The sequence below is a fragment of the Periplaneta americana genome, chromosome 15 (genome assembly GCF_040183065.1).
Source record: "Periplaneta americana isolate PAMFEO1 chromosome 15, P.americana_PAMFEO1_priV1, whole genome shotgun sequence".
NCBI lineage: Eukaryota > Metazoa > Arthropoda > Insecta > Blattodea > Blattidae > Periplaneta > Periplaneta americana.
In genome coordinates this window covers 172,851,821-172,874,385 of record NC_091131.1, presented here as the reverse complement: position 1 = coordinate 172,874,385, position 22,565 = coordinate 172,851,821, and the positions used below count along the sequence as shown (strand labels likewise).

Sequence of the window (22,565 nt, the reverse complement as noted above, 5' to 3'; positions counted from 1 at the left end):
AGAATAATAATATGGTACCTATTTGCCACTGAGATACTTAAATTCAGAAGTCTTGCAGAAATATTATACACACTATTCGAAAGAGACTTGAAATTCTCACAAAGGCAACAGAAATACATACAAAATATTAATATTTTTCTATCACAGATCATGAATTATGTATTCCATTTTAAAAATAAATAGACCAAAGTGTGCAAATAATTATATTTAGTCTAATAATTTGTCCACATCTGTAGTTATGTATAATTGTGAGGGCAGGCTAGAGCAAACAACTCCACTTTGAATTTTGTTTTTAGAAATACACGGAGGTACATATTGAACAGTATTTAAAAATTTGAATCTGCTGTCAGTGGTTCCATCAAATGTTTAACATTCGCACCATATATATATATATATAATGCAACTTTAAATTTCCATAATAAATAGACGATAAAAATCAATTATGGTTATTACACAACTTCTAATCTAGTTTAAACCTATGAAGGTAAGCTTGTTTTCCCGTGCTCTGTAACAAGTGCTGTGAACTCTGGTGATATGGAGATTTTGAGTTAATCGTTCTATGTTGGAAAGAATAATTTGCATGTGACACCTTTTTGTGTGTTTTTCCATTGACTCTGCCATTTTTCAAGACTTTTTTCCGCAGGTCAGTGACAACTGATGTTACAGGTTTCCTGTTATAGATTATAGCTAGTCCACTATTTTTGGCTGCTTCTTTGGCAAGTCTGTCTGCCAATTCATTGCCTTCTATACCAATATGTGCCTTTAGCCATCCAAAGTGAATTGTCCAGTTGAGATCCTTAAGTTGGCAAATCTTCTTTCGAATTACTTCTATTATTGGGCTATGTATAACAATGTTTTTCAGTGAGGCAAGCGTCACTTTGCTATCAGTGTGAATGGCTGCTCTTTTGTTGTTGTTAGTACAGTTGAGGCGAGATTGTAGTTGTTCCAGGGACTTCAAAATGGCTATAGCCTCGGCTTGATTGTTTGAGCAATTTTGATATAGTCCGTACTTAAATTTCTTTGTCAGAGTTCTATTTACACATATTGTTACTCCTGCACAACTTTGTCTTCGATTTTGCTCCCGTCCCTGAAGATATCTACCTGGTATGATGTTGAGCCATTTATTTCATATATTTTCGTCCGTTGTGCTGGGTGTGGCCAGTCAACAGATAGTGGGAGATCATAATCAGATCGTCTCTCTATGTGGTGTTTTTCTTTGTAGAGCTGCACCTTTTCTTCTATTACCATTCACTCCTATTGGTGGCACACCGACCATCACACAGGAGGCTTCAAAGAGAGAGTTCTATAGGCCTTAGCCATCTTTATATTAATTATAAGACATTGTACCTTCTGCAACTTCCGGAGGTTTGCTTGTTTATATATAGAATCTCGGTATGTGTGAGTATGTGTGCACCCGCATGCGCGTGTACACATGTGTGTCAGAGATCCTATTATGAATGATAAGAGTGAAGAAAATGAAATTTTTCTTTTTCGTCGCTTTTATCATCCTATCTTTGCTTTTATCATTACTCCAGTACACACACCTCAATGACAATGCATGGTTCAATTCTCTCTGATATAGCATCACTGCTTCTTTTATAATTTATCATCGCTCCAACATGTACGTTAAGATCTATTGTTTGTCTGAGCTTAGATCAAATGCATGATATAGTATACTAGCATGAATAAATTGAACCGAAATATCGAGAAACCCCACATGTCTAGGAAACTACACTTTTCGTTGAGAGACAGCCAACTCTTCCTATTCCTTATTAAATTAAAAATATTTTCATTACCTTACTTTAAATGTATAGAATCTTTATAACTTACGAATAACTCATGTGCTTGCGAAGACCTCGGAAAAATCATGTATTTATCTCTAAGAAAAAAGCAGGTTATATCCCACTTCTGAAAACCAAATTTGTCGTTCTCTCCTTGTCTATTATTCCACAAGGATGGCAGGTGGGTTCGAGTTGAGAATTATTTACTTTCATCACCTCCTTATTATTCTACTATGTTACACTATCAGGATTCTGACACCACTACTGTAGAACAGTAGGACTACAAGGAACTTCATACAGAATTCCTACTTGGAAATAACTTGTGGGTATTCGTAAATTATTAGAAATTTGCACTTCTAGTAACTGAAGTCTAGTTCACAACACAACAAGGTTTATTAAGACTGTAAGTTGGAAGAACCTTAAAGGATACATATTGTTGGCTTGTTGCCTCTACGTATTGGTGATGGGTCTTCCTCTTCTGATGCCATAGTGCCATCAGATGCAAAGTCTAAATTTCTTCCTCACAGAAGGATAAAACCTTCTTGTCGACTTCATGATGTCTTGCTAGCAATGGTTGAACTACTGACTGTCTAACTCAGGGTGACACAACACTTAGCTGTGAATGAACACACGCAAATTGATGACAGTGTTACGAAACCAGCAAAGATGACGTTAAGCCAGTCTTGCTCTAATAAAAGGTCTCAGAAATCTTTCTGACAATAGTGCAAATGGACACTTTGAAAGGACAACTGTCTTAAGAGTTACAAACAAGACTTGATCATGCGATGACATATGTTAATGTGTCTTTACTTTAGCCAAATAGATTCGTACAACATACATTAACACTCAGTGGAAATATGGTGCATACATGCAGCTTCTCATGGCGAAGCAGCACTAGAGTGCTTAGACAGCATATCTTACCGTGTGTCAGGTTGGGATTTCCTATCATCTTCTCTGATAATTGGCTTTGAAAGAACTTGTCATTCTAGCTGCAAAAAACAGCTGATGGTTCTGAATACAATTGAATTAAATAAATTTCTTGCCTGTGCTCTTTGTCCAAGAGTCATGGTTTTGAAAGGTGCTGCTGCGTCCAAAGACTCTCTATACATCATAATCCCATTTTCTTGAATAAATCGAAACCATTTCACATTTTTCCACATAAACTTTTCGCCGTTACCATTCTTCTTCTTCTTCTTCTTCTTCTTCTTCTTCTCCTTCTTCATTTGCAAGGCATCTTGGAAGAAATCAGAACACTGGTAAAAATTTGCTTCATTTTTATCGCTTTAATTGGTTTCTTTCTCCCTGTTCCTCTGACAAGTTGCATCCAATCATGTGGATGATCGATAGACATTCCACTTATTTTCTTTCTTTTTTCTATCCGAGCTTGATCTGATTTTAAAATCTATATTTTCTCATTTATTTCAGTTCAATATTGCTTACAATAGGTATACTATCACTTACCTCTTGATGAAGAATTGTCAAGACACATAGAACAGAGTGCTGTGATATTACAAGTCCTTTGCGAAATCTTAATTCACAACTCACAAAAATTTTACTACTATTTAGGAAGTACCAACACAACATACTTATGAGCTCTAATTTAAAAATTACAATTTAATGCCACCAAACTGTGCTTAAGGAAATAAGTTTACATATTTCCTTTTACCCAAACCAAATTATTACATTAAAGTTCTGTGTCCTTTTATACACGTGGATTTAACAATTTCTAATAGAGATATCTCTTGTTTCCCTTTACCCAATTAAAGAACGCGCTTTCAGGATTATAACAGTATATATAACTCATTTTGGCCAAATTTTGACAGTTTCCCCTTTACCTGAAGACCACAGGTTTTATCCATTACTAGCGTCTAAGTTTAATTTTAAATTGTAGCCCATTTCTTTGTAATGTGTTGTTTGTGAAGAAGTTAACTTCACTCCAGTGTATTTATCGACATCCTGCGAGTCTGCACACAACTGATATTAACGTCCTAGCACTTGTTTATCACTTGTAGTGCATTTATTTGTTGTAGGGAGAATCTGTGAACGTACCAACTTGAAAATTTGTTAAAGCTCCATTTTAAAATTACAGAGATGTCTATAAATGAATGAATGTATGGATTTTATTGCTGTGCTAATGTTGTCAAGGAGAGAGTGATTTAAAAACTTTTAATTCACTGCTGTGAATGAAGTAATAGTTTAGGTTGCTAAGGACGGTGAAATAAAGACCAGGTTAGATATGAGTAATGGATAAGATCAATTAAAAGTTGTCCAAGTTATTACTTCCATGTGACTAGATAGTGTACCAGAATATTCAAATAAACAATTCATTTCTTTATATAAAAGATAATAGCTTAGAACTAAAGCTCCATGCCTTCATGACCTCGGCACTATAACGAAGTTGTGTGGTTGGCACCACACTCCAACTGCCTTTTATCCCCAGGAAGGATCTGTTACTCAGTTTGATAGGAGGTTGAGTACACCTTGGGGCCATTCTGAAAGTTTTGGCAACGAGAAACACTCACGACCCAATTGAGTCTGTAGCCATTCCCAACTGAACTACTAGACATTATATTCGTTTTTCCGTACTGAAATGATTTTTTATTCCACACAAAACCAACCCTTTGTTACAATAAAATATACTGTGTACTAATCACTACATTGAGCACCAATATTCCTGGGTTAAATCCCAAATCTCTCTGCAGTGCATATGTCGCTGTTGATAGTGATTCATCCATCAGATTGGGACGTTAAGCCTGGTGTTATTCGACAGAAGTAGGCTACAAGCCAGCACAGGTTTCCCCTTCTCCCTTCCTCACCCATTCTCTACAATACACTTACACGAACACTTACACACACACTCACCTAAAAACACGACATAACTCTTCACAGATACACATCATGCATAACGTGGTCTGCCGAAGTGGTGTGCAACTTGAAAAAAAAAAATGGGTCACAGTCCTGCCATCTATCTGCAGTATGTGGAACCCGAATCACGTTAAGTGAAGAGGGTAGGCATTAGACACACACGTACCGGTACACACAATGTATACAACATTTTCAGAAAATTTATGTGTATCTAATGCCTACCCACTTCACTTGCGTGATTCGCGTTCCGCATATTGCGGATAGATGGCAGGACTGTGACCCATTTTCAAGTTGCACACCACTTAGGCGGGCCACGTTGCGCATGATGTGTATCTGTGAAGAGTTATGTCGGGTACTAGGGTGAGTGTATGTGTAAGTGTAGTGTAGGGTATGGGTGATGATGATGATTATGATAATGAAGTGAGAAGGGGAAACCCGGTGCCAGCACATAGCCCACTCCTATCGAATAGCACCAAGGGGGCCGCCAGTCTTAACATCCCCATCCTACGGACGAATTACAATCAACATGTCACTGCGGAAAGATTTGGGATTTAACCCAGGTATATTGGTGCACAATTTAGTGATTGGAAATTGCGCACAGCCATCTCTCCTAGATCCGAGGGTGAAATTTTACATGAAAACTTAGAAGAAAATGTAAAGTACTTTTTATTGAGGTTTCTTTATTCGTTTGTTCATGTTCATATTTCATTTTTACACTGCATGTAAAATTATTTAAACTGCAATGTTTACCTAATTACACTAGCATTCTACCAGTCATTCTTTATTAATATTATGCATCTGTGCACTGAGGGATACTTCCAGCTCACTTCTTTGTTTAAGGGGTTAGGTACAGCTTACAGCAATACAATTTTGGAAATATTCAACATGTTTTTCCTCCATTACTGTACCTTGTACAATAATGGAAATTAGTATATGTAAAGCACTGTCCTGCTATATGAAAAAAATACTTTTACGATTTTAAAAAAATATTTACATTTTTTTTCTTCAAAATTCAAAATGATGGCAGTTCACTGTGCAAGGATGAAGCGTTTCCCTCACAACTCAAAAACTATCCAACATTGTAATGAAATGTTTTATATGCATTTATGCATGTCATATCTACAATATGATGCAGAATCACTTCTCTGCCTTTGATAGATTGTGTGATAAAAAATAAATTCATTTAATATATGGTCAAATATCAGTATTTTCTTCTAACACAAAATAAAAAAAATATTATTTATTAAGGACTGTAGTTGAAAGAGCATGATATTGTAAACATGGGTCTCAGCAATAAAATAAAAGGGAGAGAACATGAAAAAGTTAACAAGTTTATGAATTAGGAGGGAAATGCTTCATCACTGTACAGTGAATTGCCACCATTTTGAATTCTGAAGAAAAAATAATAATTTTTTTAAATCGTAAAAATATATATATATTTTTTTTTTTCATATAGCAGAAGGACAGTGTTTTACACATACCAATTTTCATTATTGGACAAGATACAGTAATGGAGGAAAAAGATTAATATTTCCAAACATTTTTACTCCTGTAAGCTGTACCTAACTCCTTAAGTACTGCATTTTAGCTTTGTTAAAACAGCAGCAGCTCTGTTAAAATTTTAAAATGCATGCACACTCGCACACACAAATACACACACACACACACACACACAGATAATAGCTGAGCATTGTCCCAAATCAAGGGCATCTACTGTACCATGGTGATACACATTGTTACTAAATATATTTTACTGGTCTTAAAAATGACTAACAATTTTCGACAGAAGGCGTGAAAGTGAAGGCCAACATGGGTTAATAAGCTAAGGATGCAATAACTTCAACAAAAATAAAAAGAACTGGGAAGAATGGTCAAGATTTACAGATGGAAGGTGAGCAACTGGAAACACAGTTGAGAAGAACAAACTAAAGGGATACGTCCAGAAGTCTGCTCAGACAATTGTACAAGTACCGCTCATTATCAGACTTGGAGGGTTGCAACACCCTCAGATAGGAGAATTTCGACCATGTTATAGGAAACTACATGGACTCCGTAACTGAAGTGGACACCACCATCACTGAACTGTGATTGTAACCTCTGAGAAGTGCATAATTTTGAAAATACCTGTGACTTGTTGACTACTAGAAATGGGGTACAGATCCCTTTCCTTTGATAATGCAAGTCATCTCCTACTGCTGTCAATGAGAATGCCCATGAGTGCTGTTGTGTGTAAAACTAGTCTAGGGCAATTCCAATGAAAAGTGGACATGATCGATGAAAAAAAGAAGTTCTGTTATTAAAACAAAAAGTTACCCTCCAATTAAGGGATGATCTGTAGTTTCTAAAACAAGAGTTGGCAATAATGTGTCACATGACATGCTGCCATATTGCTTCATTTCAATAATGACATCAGAGCTTCAGTTGGACACTGACTATTATCACTAAATATCTTCTGTTCTTTTCTGGAAACAAAGGTAAGGTGAAACTAATGTGGCACTAAAATCAAGTTGAGGAAATGTACTTTCAGAATTGCTATGTCGATAAGTAGTATGACATGTGGTTTATGGATTTATAAAAGCATTAAAATACCACATATTTGATGTTACGTCAGTTACGATTTTCGATAATTTTTTTTATATTTCAGCACTCAAGATAGGTATATTTGTGATAATTACCAGATTTCTAATGGATTATGTAATGATTATGGAATGGTATGTCATTTGTTCATAACTCATTTACTTTGGTAGTTATGAACTGTAACAGATGTAACATACTTAATGTAACAGACGTAACATAGTTTATGTTGTATTTGTAGCATTAACAACATATGCCCCATAACCTATAAATGCAAAATAAGCTTCCTTTCCCCCAGATGGACCACATGCCTATAGAAAATACTAAAAAGAAACCAATGACACCTGCAGAAAGAATGAGAAAATACAGATCCAGATTGAGTGCAGAAAAATCTGAAGAAATAAGGAAGAAAATGTAGAAGATCAGAGAAATAGAAGATCTGGATTGAATCGTAGCAAAAGGCGAGCAGAAGCAGCGAAATCAAGAAACAGAATGGCAGAAATGCGGAAATGTAAACAAGCGAGTGACAATCAACAGACAACTGACAGCAGTTCCTCAAAATCATTTGAGTCACCACAGTCCTTTGGCAAAGCTCTAAAAAGAGAGTGAAGAAAGTGCTACCCCAATCTCCAAGAAAGAAAGAAGCTGTAGTGAAAAAATTGTCTCAATCTTTTGGATTTATAAACCTTGTGACACACAGAAGGCTACCTGATGAAAATTCGGAAACAAAAAATAAGGCAATCTCCAGGAATGAAACATTTTATCACTATAAAACAGGAAGGAAAGAAGACAACTGTGCAGAAGAGAATTTTAAATATGAATGTCATGGAAGCATACATACATTTTAAAGAAGAAAATCCGAGACTGAAGACAGGGAAGTCAACTTTTGCTAATTTAAGACCAACTCATGTAAGGGTAATGTCTGAGAAAGACCATGCCGTATGTTGCTGCAAGTATCATGAGAATTTTCAGTTCCTGCTTGATGCATTTCATGTACTTGGCTGTAATCTTCCAAAGGTAGATATTATTGTCAAAGATTCTGTATGCTTGTGGATACCAAGTTGCTGTTTAGGTGAATGCAATAAGTGTGGAGATGCTGAAGCTTTTGTTTCAGAATGGGTGAAGAATGTTGATCTAAATTCTACTATTACCTACTATCAATGGAATGCAGAAAGCAAGAAGACTGCCATTTCTTGTACTGTTCGTGAGGCTAATATTGCTCTTCTTGAACAACTATAATGATGAGGCGCCACTGTTTCATAGCAAAAACTCACTTAAGAGCTATCAAATCAATGAAATCATCTCTTGCACATGGTGAAGCTATCATGCATGTCGATTTTTCAGAAAACTTCAATATACGTCAGCAGGATGAGCTTATGTCTGCACATTGGATTACACAAGAGGTAACACTCTATACATGCATCATCACACAAGACAATCAATCTGCTTGTTATGTTGTAGTAAGTGATGGCTTTACAATATGACAAATATGCTGTTCTTGAATTCAATCAAATCATTCTTAGTACCCATGACGAGAGTCATCCAAACATTTAAAAAATTCACCTTTGCTCTGATGGTGTTGCAAGTCAATTTAAAAATCGATATACACTGACTATAGTCACAAACCCAACTCTATTGCACTCAGGTTTGAAGGAAGTAACCTGGACTTTTTTGGCACTGCTCACGGGAAAGGCCCAGTGGATAGCTTAGGTCGTACCATAAAAAGGGCTGTGTGGAGAGCAATCCTTCAAAGGAAAATCACAATCACAATGCTATGGAATTCTTTGAAGCTGCACTGGCAGTGTTCGAGAAAATCAAAATTATTTTTGTACAAAAGAAGAAACTAGATTTATGCAGATAGCAGAAGCAACATGAATGATCGAAGACTAACACTGCCCCCATTCCTGGTCTTAAGAATTTCCACTATTTTCTACATGATTCTAAAAGGAATGTGTTCCAAGCTTGTGAAATCAATATTAAAGAATACCAGAGACCATTTAAGGATATGTCTCTCGCCACCAGATACAGAACAGAATGTAGGCTTGAATACCATATTTAAAAGAGATGATTTTGTTGTAATTAATGAAAATAATGAATTTTATGAGATTGTGACTGATATCAATGGGAATGGAGAGTTGCGTGTACGGGTTATGCATCTAGCCAGATGTGGATGGGTATGGCCACAAATGGAAGATGAAATATGGTACTCACCTGATGACATTGTTAGAAAGATAAATGCACCTGTACCTGGCAATACAAGAGGACTCTTTTCATTTTCAACATAAATATTCAGTTGTTACGTCCGTTACAATTGTTGAGTTACATCCGTTACGCTTATATTTCCTTGAAGAATGCCAAGATAAATTAGAGTGGTATACTTTTAAAATAGTACCACCATAACATTTATGATGTCTACTTTAAAGTAAAAAAAAATTGGAATAAATATCTGCTATACTTTCAGATAAATCAGACATTTAATTTAGTGTAGAAATTACCTTGTCCTTTCTTTGTTACATCAGTTACGTTTCAACTATATATTATTATATAAAGACAACAATGGTTAGGTCCATTCACACTTCATACATTGATGCACTGGTATTAGATACATCTGTGGTAAAATTTGTTTTTATAGATGTGTATCAAGTTTGAAACAATCCAGATGTTTTCCCCAAATAACAAGTCTGAGAGTTACGTCCGTTACTTTGGAATTGCCCATGTAGGCCTACTGCACATTAAATCTATTAAACATATCTTAAAATTCGGTCATATACCTAACTGAAAAAAAGGCACAGATATAAATATAACAACTACAGAGGAATCAGCATTTTGTATATATGTTGTATTATAAAACATATGCGACAATAATAAAATAAACTAGTTGGAAATAATAATAGATATTAATATATACTACTTTAGAAGTTCAAGATGGATTCTGAAAATGCAGAGTTTATGCAGAATGCATATTCACAATCAAATAATTAAAATCAGAGTTTAACATAACATGCACGGTTTTTATGGATTTTAAAGAAACTTTTGATAATTTTAATAAAATCACATTATGGATTATAATGAAACAAAAAGGTATAACGCAACATTTAATAGTAGTGATGATGATGATGATGATAATGATAATGATAATGATAATAATAATAATAATAATAATAATAATAATAATAATAATAATAACAACAATAATAATATATTTGCAAAAATTTAATTGATGGCAGATTGAAAAAGATTGAGAAAGAAGAAAAGATGTACAGACTGATTATTTAGTCTGACAGCTCGACGAGGCAAAAGAGGGGAAGTAATAGGAGTAGAGATAAGAGTGAGTGGTCAGTAAAGGAATGCAGTTAAGCTTAACTGTACTAGAAACATACCGCTATACCGCACACATGACATCCGATCGCTCTGAAGACAAGCGACTGACTAACCCAAACATCCCTTGGCATAACTAAATGGACTCGCCTGACCCAGGCACACACTGCCGGCAACTACCAGGACTAAATAATCGTACTGTAAGATAAAGGTGTCCTTTTCACAACCATAAGAGCCATACAAGGAAGACATTATAAATACATTTATCATATTTTCTCGAATACTTCAAGTCCTCGCATAAGCTGCACACCCCACTTTTGAAAGGCAAAAAAATAAAAATAAAACAAACACAAATTAAAAAAATGGAACTTCGAAAAAAATGTATTCACGACAAATTAAAACACAAATACAGTTCAGTTAATAAATTAATATATTTTGTACTGGAATAGGACGCATTTCAAACCCATCTTATGCATACACACACTGCACACATGTCAGCTGTCGTCTTAATCTTAACATGATATCCTGAAACATTATTAGCATGCATTACGATTTCCATGTTCCTCCGCATCTTTGATCATTTTAAGATATTTGCTGTAAGTAAAGGATCACAATCTCATACTTTAGTGGCACTGATTTTCTTCTTAATTCAGCTATCCACTTTTCAACGGTTGCTTCTAATTCCTGTTCACCATAAGGATCTATCATTCCACTGTCCATCTTCTAAGTCGAATTTAATAACTTTTTTCACACTATCACACCAACTTAAACGAGTTCTTCTGTCCTTGTGGGGGACCAATGAATTATCCGTCTGGGCCATCTCTCCTCCTCCATTCTTTGTACATGTCCATACCACTGCAGTATCCGTTTTTCAGTCCTGTTTACTATAATTTCTCTTGCTTCCATCTCTGCTCTAATAAAATCATTTCTTACATGCTGCAACCAAGACACTCTCATACTTCAACGTAACCCATCCATCTCAGTGATCTCCAACTTTTTCCTCCATCTGTCATTCAAAGTCCAAAACTCTGACCCATATATAAGGACACTCTCTACCACTGTTTTCAAGATACATTTTTTAGTTGTTTTTGTCATTTCTCAGTTCCAAAGGATACCATTCAAGGATCTAGTTATTTTTCTCTTTTCTAGTTATTGTTCTTTTCACAAGTACCAGAGCTATCTATAATTGATCCTGAATATTTAAACTGGCTGACATTCTTAATTGTTACACCATTTACAACCAAGTCCTCTCCTTTCCCTCCAACAACCATATATTTTGTCTTCATAAAACTCACTTTCAATTCGTGTAGTCTATACTCACTTACAAGCTTGCGAAACTTTTACACACTCAATATCTTACTGATCTTGTCCTACTATTACCTGGTCGTCGGCAAATATGCAACATATGGTTATTAATATTGATGCCCATACTTCTGCATGAGTCATTCCATTTCTTCGAGGCATTCTCTAGGAAGATTTTAAATAAAGTTGGTAACATTCCACACCCTTGCCTCAAACCTTTTGTAGTACAAAATTCTGCTGATAGATTTTCCCCCATTTTGACACATACTATACACTTATACATTCTCCTTATGAGGTCTATGAGAGGATTTGGGACTCCAGTTTTTTGTAGGGCAGTCCAAAGTCGATTAACTGGTACTGTGTCATATGCCTTTTCTAGATCAATGAAGATAAAATGTATCTCTTTTCCTTTGGTTAACATTCTTTCCATCATCTGTCTAATTGTAAATATATGGTCTACACAGGACTTGTCTGTTGTAAATCCAGCTTGCTCTTTGGATATCTTATTTTGTACTAAAGACTCCAATCATATCTTGATTATTTTACTGAGTATCCTACTCACTGATGCCAAGACATTGATACCTCGATAATTCATTGGGTTCCTCTTTGTATATTGTACTTATATATGATAAGGTCCATTCTGGTGGAATAGTAATACCCTCTATGATCTGGTTGAAGAGTTTGGTTAAGATGGTACTGATTTTGAGAATTGAAAATATAAGACGCACAAACTATACATTTATCACACTTGAACTTAATTCGGACACTTGTACTGCTAACTCAAATCCCAATTAACAATGTTAACAATATTGACATACTCACGTAGAAAGTTAGTGGTATGTACTATCACCTTAGGAGTTCCGCAGGAGGAAAATTGGGCAATGTTGCCAACTTTACTTAGAATAAGCCAAGTACCCGTATTTTTTACTTTATTTTGGAAAGAAAAGTGCGTGGGGTATTCGAGACATTACATTTAATTATGTGTGCAGCACAATAAAAAGATAACTTAAGAATACTGGAAAGGAAACTAAACTAAAACTGTATGAATTAATGGCAGTTAAAGTGAAGTTCAGAATTATGGAATTAAGCAAGAATAAGGAAAGAAAAATTGAGGCCGAAGAAATTAGATTTTTAAGAAATGTTGCTGGATATACTCTACTAGACAAGAACAGGAACAAGGATATCAGGAGAGAATTATATATCTGCAAATCAACAAATAAAAATATACACCAATACAGAAATGCCGGAAGGAATATAGAGGTCAGATACAGGAACACCGCATTATGAAATTAACATTAAATTATAAGGATAGAAGATATGTTGGCCGACTTAAGAAGAGGTGGGTACAACAATTCTAATTCATGAAATTTGGAACTGGCCATGCAAGGCTTAATCCCTGAAAATGATGATGACAACGAGTATGATGATAATTAAATTAGTTTCCACACATTCAGCAATATCGCAGAAATTATGAAAGGTATAAAAAATATACCCTTACCCTTTTTATTCTTTATCTTATTAGGAACAAAAAAGTTTATTAGGACAATTGCTGTAGAACCGACCTGAGACAAGTTACAGAGTTACGTCATACATCTTGAAATGGTGACTTTGCACAGGCTCTCTGCCACAGATTCAGACAAAACACCTCTCACTCATAAGCTGTACATGCTCAGTAGTCATGCTGTTCCTTCATTTAAAATCTTACGGAGTAGGATATATGAACTTATACCCCTCCACTATACTGGGTGTAAAAAAATACATGCTACAAGGCTCGGTGGTAGGTAAGTGCATACTACGTGATCATATTTTGTTAATAAACTCATGTCTGGAAACACTTTGTTTACATGCTAACATCTCTGAAATGTGGAGGAGAATATAGGCAGTATGGATCACAAAAACTAGGAAAGAAGTACAGTAAAAAAGACAATTGAAATTAAAATTGCACCCATGTCCAGAGACCCAGCCCCAAAAGTCTGGCCCCCTCGCTCACCTGACCTGACACCATTGGATTTCTTTGTACATGGAAACCGAGACTCCCATGGAGACACAACAAGATCTTGTGGCACGAATTCAGGTAGTAGCTGGAGTCATCCTAGATATGCCAAGAATATTTCCAAGAGTTCGACATGACATAACCAGGAGATGCACAAAATGTATCGAAGTTGGTGGCAGCCATTTAGAGCATCTTCTGTAGTTGATTAAAATAATGTTTACTTACAGTATTTCAATTGCCTTTTCAACTTCTTTCCTAGTTTTTGTGATCTGTACTGCCTATGTTTTCTTCCACATTTCAGAGATGCTAGCATGTAAACAAAATGTTTCTGGACATGGGTTCATTTAACAAAATATGATCACGTAGTATGCACTTACCTACCACCGAAGCTTGTAACTTTCTTTTTACATCCTGTATATGTTGTTAAAAACTTGCTACACTACATTCATTTAATACAGTTGGTATTAGCATTGTGCATTACAGGCGCTATGTTTGATTCAAGTTTGTCAAGTACAACGAAGTTCGATATTTGCCAATTTAGGAGGAGGCTGTCGTGTTTGTTCCACCTTGTTAAAAAATATTCTCTGTTCTCCCCTCCCACCCATTCATGTTTTAACCGCTTAAGCATTTTAGCACAGATCTTGCGATTAGTTTTTCATATGAAATAAGACGAAATTTTTAATGTCTTGTTGTCTCTCTCATGTTCAAACATTGCAGACACTAACTGGTACAACTTCTACAAACTGAAGCACCACAAAAGCAGTATGATTGTCGCACGTGATTTGAGAAAATGCTCAACTATGATATGATTCCAATTTTAAATCTTGTTCCTATTTTTGTAAAGAATTCATAAATAACATCTGAACCACATTACTGCAAATGGATATCTAGCATTCAAACACTAAAACAAAAATTATATCAACACATTAATTGTTCATATATGATTAATTAAACAGTGATTATATATACACAATTCAGATGTAACAAATATTTAAATATATTAATTTAAAAAAGTCAAATATTCCTAACTTAAATATATTAAGCTCTTCATGAAACTGTTCCCTCATTTACCTATCACAGCAGCCAAAATATATATTCAGAAATTTGTCTTGTATTTCTTTAGCTCCACCTTCATGTGATGAATATTCGTCAGCTGTGCACGAGCATTTGGTGTTAATAATTTTTGGAAACGGAGATAGTACTGTACCAACTGGGTGAGAGCCAACTGCAGAAGTGAGGAACCAGTCACCAAATTGGGAAATGAAGACAGGATCTCTCGATTCAACTCCTCCAAAGATCGTTTCCATCCCGCAGAGAAAGACTGAACAAGTGCCAATGCTTTTTCTGGAAAGAAGATATAAACTTTTAACCTTTCAGAACATTTTGCAAAATATACAGTCATTAGGACTGGCTATGTTTACTAAATTTTGAGCTCTCAAGTTCCAGTCATCACTCATCAGGAAAAATGAGAGGATTCAGAAATAGGTGGCATACCTCTTGTTGTATAGGTCTATGCTTTGTGTCACCAAATCCTATCATCGGAATTTCAATTCTCTCATTTTCTGTTAACATCTGAAGGGTACACAGGAATAACGATCAAGGTCCATTTCAGAAAGTTTCGAAAAAAACGAATTTTAAAGTTTTAGTACTTAGTTATATGTGTATATAATATAAATTGACGTGGTGGAATGTAAAGAACGATTATTTCTTATTAATTATACAATGCCATTTTGTTCTAAATTTGGATGGCAACAATGGAAAATGTAATATAAAGAAACAATGTGTAAACTTCCAAAATAAGAACGATCAAGTTCCAAATATGAATCTTCGAGATACATGGGATACAGCGTGCATTATAGTGAAACACCACTTCTACCTCAGACATTTAATTTGCTTTTGATCGTTTTATACATAATTTCAAAATATAATTCTCCTTTTCCTTTCATTGGTCTTGTACTGCAGGACTGCTTCTTTATTTGAAAGTTATTGAATGTTGCCGTTTTCAAATCTAATAATCCTTGGCGCTACAGCTCATGACCAACCAGCCAGTTGCTGGCCTCACGTCCACATGCCGAAACACAGGTGGACGATCATCCAATCAGAATGGAGGTACCATGTGGTTAGCACGATGATCCCCCAGCCATTATAGCTGGCTTTTGCAACCGGATTTCGCTACCTATCATAGCTTCCCAAGTGCATCATGATACTGGGTGGGCACCGGTCCCATACACTGGCCGAAATTTCATGAGAAAATTTCTTTCCCCATGAGGACTCAAACCAGCACAGATTCTGTAATGCGAGTCTTAGGCAGAATGTCTGAGAACACGTCACAGTGCAGGACTTGAAATATGTCATCATATAAAGCAGTTGAACATTTTCAACTCTTTCGCATTGTTCTTCTGATTTCTTTTTAGTGGCTTGAAATATAATTAAAATAATGTTAGAAAATGACTATTATAGACTAATTTGGATGTTTAATAGCATTTGAAATTAAAATGCGATAAATAAAATTAAAGATAAAATAATTTTGACAAATAAAATAGAAACTCACTATATAGCTTTCATATCGTCCGCTTGATGATAATCAGGAACATATTTTTAGTACGGTATCTTATTTTACATTGTAGATTGCAATGGACCTCTAGGCAAAAGGGCTTTCTTTTTGCAGTAGCTATTCAGAAATTCTCCCCATCCATAAAGTACTTCTTCTATCTTGTAATCAACTATGAAGAATGGTTCAGGTTCCTTCCTAGGATTAGCAATCTCATGTCACTAGTCATCAGGAAACTCACATCTTATCTTCTGGTTTATAAATTCTACATTATTATTGCACTTGAGGTACTAATGGCCTCTTATTGGAAATGTTGCCAACAAACAAAATTTCTTCACTATATGCACTAAGAAATGGAAAAATCGAATCACAATAAAATTTGTTGTCTGTCATCAGCAGGATTCATAGAACATATTGAATTCACACATAGAGTCAGGAAAAATTTCAAAACAGGAATACCACAACATTAAGCATACTTCATCATGCGCTTTGTTCGAAACCGTTCTGGACTTGAAAGGTATCCAAACATTCAGAACACTTTACCTCATACACAGTATCTCTTTTCCTCTTATGTAGTTCATTTTGAGTCGCTGTCGTTTTTGCCTATTCAAATTGTGTACCTGAGTTGCATCTTTATCATTGTTTATTTCTAATTCAAGTTGAGATATATTGGTTCTAAATTTATCAGAAATACATGCGTCACTTCTGAAATACCCAAAACTTATGCTGTACTAATTAAAAAAAATCAATTAATATTTCTTGTAGGACCTCATAGTATTTACAATGATGTCCTGTCAGGTGAGCATTCTATGTAGCACAGAAAGCCATTAGATTTCATTCACTCATTAATCTACTCCCTTCTATAAGTAAAATATTCTGAGAACATCTCAATCCTCAACACTTAAACAAGCGTCTTCTGTAATTTATTTGACTCATGATCTGTATTCTTTTCGATGAGTTAGAAGTACATCAAAAAATTTTATTTTCTTTATACTAGCATTCTGCATAGCTATATTCTCTGTTATTTCTGATACCTCCATGTCACTTACGACTTAATTTTAAGACAACATCTGGAACAACTAACACAAGCATGAAAGAATGTCCATGAAACAAGCTGCAAATAAGACCTTGTTTACTTTAGTGCAAAAAATAATCATTGCATTCTTACTTAACAGTGCAAAAAGTAATGAAATTGTCGTCAGTGACGCAGCCAATGGGTGGGCCAGGGCCCAAAAAAATTTGTGAATTTTCAGTTCTTTTTTACGGAAAACACTCAACATCAAAAATAAACCATGGATCCAGAGCAATAATTAAGATAAGAAGTCAAAAATGCGTTCATTGACACCTTATTTTATTTGGTTTATTTAGATCATGTTCTTGCTCTTGCAAATTCATTATCGGAAGCACCTCAGTCTTCAAAAATGGATATTAGTAAATGTTCGTCCCTCATTAAGGCAATGATAGAAAACTTTTCAAAGCTCCGAAACAAAGAAAAATTCCAAGAATTTTATTCTAGTGCTGTTTGTATGACAGAAGTTTCGGAATCAGTGTCTCTGCACAAGAAAAAAGAAATCATTGATCACCTCAAATGCCACAGGCTCATGTCAGTAGATTTACTGGCATGTAAAAGAACAGGACAAAATTCCGGCACACCAGCGATGCTGATATAACCTCTGCAGTTGTGAGCGTCGTTAAATAAACCATAATTAAATTAAATCAATCACCTCAGTCTCTGGTAAGAGACTATTTCATTACTGATGATGGTGACGCTACGCTGAAAAGTTCCAATTCAGAACAACAAGATAAGATTTTGCTGACAGCAAGTTTATATAATATACTTGATAATGTCATATCAGAAATGAAAAGATGGTTTGAAGAAAATTCTGTTTTCTGCGAAGCAGTATCAGTTGGTGATCCAAATTCTTCTGATTTCATGAACTTCAAGACGCTGCCAGAACTGGCTGACTTGTATGGATCTTCAAATTTTGTGTTAAACATAAACAAGGAACTTCTAGAGAAAGTATTCCCTGTGAATATTAAATCAAAACATGTGTGTGACCTATATTCTAAACTACAGAACATAAGCATGGGTTTGGCATTCCAGGAACTATTCCAAGTGTTACAAATTATAGGCCTACTGATCTGTCCCATCACGACTGCATCTGCAGAAAGGAATTTTTCTGCATCATGACGAATAAAATCTTATACCAGGACAGCCATGTCAAGCACAAGGCTTTGTAATCTAGCAATTTTATCCATCGAGAGGAAGAAAAGTTAGAATTTGTTGAAGGACCCATCATCAGTGGTCAACAGATTCGTGCTAGGAAATCTCGACAGCTCCAGATCAACTTATGAAGCATTTGTATGACTCGCATGATTGTTTATCATAATTTTGCATGTTATTAAATAAGACTTCCGAGAATGAGTTTCAAAAGAGTTGACGACAGTGCCACTGTCATGTACTTTATAAGATCCTGTCTTGTAAACGCAGTACCAATCTAAGATAATAGCTCGACCATTACCTTTCTGATTATATAAGTAGAGCCACAATAATTTTGGTGTCAGAACTGATCATAACAAAACTGATGACCGGTAGAACCAGCCATAACAACATGTTGGAAGTATCTAATATCTATAGTGGCAGTAACAAAATTAAATGATATGCAACAAAGATACTCACTTTCATGATTTTTCAGTTCATCTGCTTGTCCCTTGTCAACCAGCACTTCACCTTCCTTCACAAACTGCAATATGCCACCAAAGTGAGGTGACAAGATTTCTTCCATATATTCTGCACTGCAAGTATTGAACTGTTCACGGAAGCCTTCTGCCTTTTTAGAATTGTCCCGAGTGCGTTCCTTAATGCAAACATCAATATTTTACTATACATTTATTTGTTTATCAACTGTCCGAAGATAGGTCTGAACCTCATTAGTGACATCAATAAAGGTGCGTACACACATAGGGAACGAACAATGAACTACTGATGGAGTGAACTTTCACTGTTTGGAGCAACATACAAATAATCAGCAAATGGTCAGGGAACATTCGTGTTTGCTGGTTATTCTGAATAATGGTAGACGATTTATTATAGTAAGTGCAGCAGTTATTATGGGGTGTCTAACAAAGATAAAGTTAAAAAATAAAGGGTGATTGTTACAGATTCCAATATACAAAAGTCGCAATTGCTATAGAATAGAAGCATTGACTTGTTTAATTACTTACGTTAAATTTAGAGGGATAGTTTTAAAACTTTGTTTAATTTCAGCAACAGGCTTTGAAATGTTACTATGCAAAATAGGCTAACACTTTGCAAGAAAGACAGACTGGTGAGAAGCAATACCTGTTCATGAAAGATTAGCACGAACACTTCAATATTTGGCAACAGAGGATTCGTATACAAGTTTTATGTATTTATTCGAAGTTTCCAAACAGCCGAGTTCCATGATTTTTCCAAAAATTTCCTGGTCCCGATATAATTCAACAAGGTTGATGCAGACTGTGTTTATAATTTCTGCCACCTCAGGCAACTAAAGAAATGTTGCCCCCTCTACATAAATAATGATATGTGAAAATTAGTCAAAATGAAAACAGAGAATCGAATAATCAATATTCAAATAGAATTAATTAGTAAAAAAGAGAAAATAATACAAAAGAAATAAAATTAAATATAACTTTAAATGTCAGTAATATATTACAGTACATTCAGCGATCACCGCCCTGGATCTGAAATCTTCTAGAGGGGCCTATTGTTTCAGTCCTTGACTGGTGAAATAGTTACTTCATTTATTGCTCAGAATGCTGGATCTAATTTTACTTATTTCATTTCCATACTCATCAGTCATTATTTTAATTACGTGGGTGTTGATCAATACTGTCATTCATTTCACTTTCATTATCGTACTTATTGTTAGTTTAGAAGATGTATCACATAACAGTGACGATTTACTCACATCAGTTTTTGAAAGAATACCTCAGTTTCATTTTGAACAACTCGATTTTGTGTGTCTTACTACATAAGCACTTTTTGTTTCTTTTCTAATTATTTTAAGTTTTCACTGTTTTCTATATTCAGTAGAGTCGGGCAAACAGCCTCTTACTCCCGCTCGTTCTCGTAGGCGAGACTAGCTGGCCGATAACGCCAGTTCCGAGAATCGTATTCTCGAGATTGGCACTCTCGGGAACGAGGAATACCAGGTCCCGGCCTGTTATCACATGGCCGACTTATCGTTATGAAATGCGTACACTGATTGCCGGCTTAATTGCCGCTCATCACTGCAATTCGTGACTCTTTCTGAAATATTAATGTTCATAAAGTAATTTAAGAAGGCACAGCAGTGTGGTATGCAATAAATAATAGAGCACATTATGATTGTCGACATTCTTACAGAAGTCACACTATTTTAATGAACTATTTATTGCCTTTCCGGAGAAACAAAATAATGCAGCACTTTCAGCCATTACCTAATCCTAAGCTAGTCTAAAACAATAACAAGTTATGGTTGGAGCTATGATATACTTTCTCGCTATCAGCATTTTGTTGACATTCCATATTTAATCATTCGATAGTGTTTTGTATACGCTATAGTAATGGATATCACACGACTGTATTATTATTATATTGCGCGTTCACATCTGGATGTTTCGTTGTTATGCAAGGGCATCTTCATCAGCATGGATAATTATTGCGCTGCGTAAGGACGAAATAAAATAATACTTATTTATATTATTATAAAGGACCAAAGACTCTGACAAAAGATATTTTTGTTTCTCAACTGATAAAATGCTGAATGTGAAATGGAAACACTTTTGCAAGGGGAAGGACAGAATTACGAAATAGAGTAGATCCTTTCACAAATTGATCATAATTACTTAAAATACAAATGCGTTTTAAGGAACCCGGAGGTTCATTGCCGCTCTCACATAAGCCCGCCATCGGTCTCTATCCTGAGCAAGATTAATTCAGTCTCTACCATCATATCCATTTTTATATTAGCTTCCCATCTACGTCTCTGCCTCTCCAAACGTCCTTTCCCTCCGGCCATCCAACTAACACTCTACATCCATTTCTGGATTCGCCCATACATGCTAGATGTTCTGCCCATTTCAAACCTCTGAATTTAATATTCCTAATTATGTCAGGTGAAGAGTACAATGTGTGCAGTTCTACGTTGTGCAACTTCCTCCATTCTCCATCCCTCTTAGCCCCAAATATCTTCCTAAGAATCTTATTCTCGAACACCCTTAACCTCTGTTCCTCAAAGTGAGAGTCCAAATTTCACAACCATACAGAACAATCGGTAATATAACTGTTTTATAAATTCTAACTTTCAAGTTTTTTGAGAGCAGGCTGGATGACAAAAGCTTCCCAAACGAATAATAACAGGCACTTCCCCCCCCCCATATTTATTCTGCGTTTCTTCCTGAGTGTCATTTATATTTGCTTTATCATAACAACAGAGAATAAAAGAGGGTTATTATTATTATTATTATTGAATTACCTAGTTACTTTACGACGCTTTATCAACTGCTATAGCTATCCTGCGTCTGAATGAGATGATAATGCCAGCGAAATGAGTCCAGGGTCCAGCGCCGAAAGTTACCCAGCATTTGCTCTCAATGGGTTGAGGCGAGAAACCTCAGCCAGGTAAAGGCTGGTTCACAATAAACCGGGAACGGAAACGACAACGAGAAATAATGTTAAAATAAATATATTTAAATGTGAACATTCAAAATTAACGAGAAGATTGCCGGAGCCCGGAAACGGGACCGTGAAAGTTAATTGTGAATGCTCACATTTAAATGTATTTATTTTAACAATATTTCCGTTAGCGTTGTCGTTTCCGTTCTCGGTTTATTGTGAACTAGTCTTAACTTGTCCCAACCAAGATTCGAACCGGAAGCCGATCGTTTCACAGTCAGGTGTGCTAACCGTTACTCTACAGCGATTATTATTTTTATTATTATTATTATTATTATCATTATCATCATATCATTATTATTAGTATTACTGTTATCATCATCATTATTATCGTAATCATTAGGATGATTAAGATTATGATTATCAGGATTATTATGATGGTTATTATTTATTACTGTCTTGTAAGTTATTATTAGGTACTGGTACAAGTATTAGAAATCTGATTAATTCTTAATTTGTTATTCTCGTTCCTATAACATA

General features: G+C 35.3%; 1 long non-coding RNA gene across 1 annotated transcript in view; it reads right to left on the bottom strand.

The window, feature by feature from the left end:
• Positions 1-5,321: 5,321 nt before the first annotated feature.
• LOC138715540 (uncharacterized) overlaps positions 5,322-22,565 on the bottom strand; it is a 103,021-nt gene continuing 85,777 nt past the window's right edge. Inside the window, exons 5-6 of the long non-coding RNA XR_011336398.1 lie at positions 19,065-19,242; positions 5,322-15,177 (exon numbers count right to left, since the gene is read on the bottom strand). This is a non-coding gene — a long non-coding RNA (uncharacterized lncRNA). The remainder of the gene's footprint in view (positions 15,178-19,064; positions 19,243-22,565) is intronic.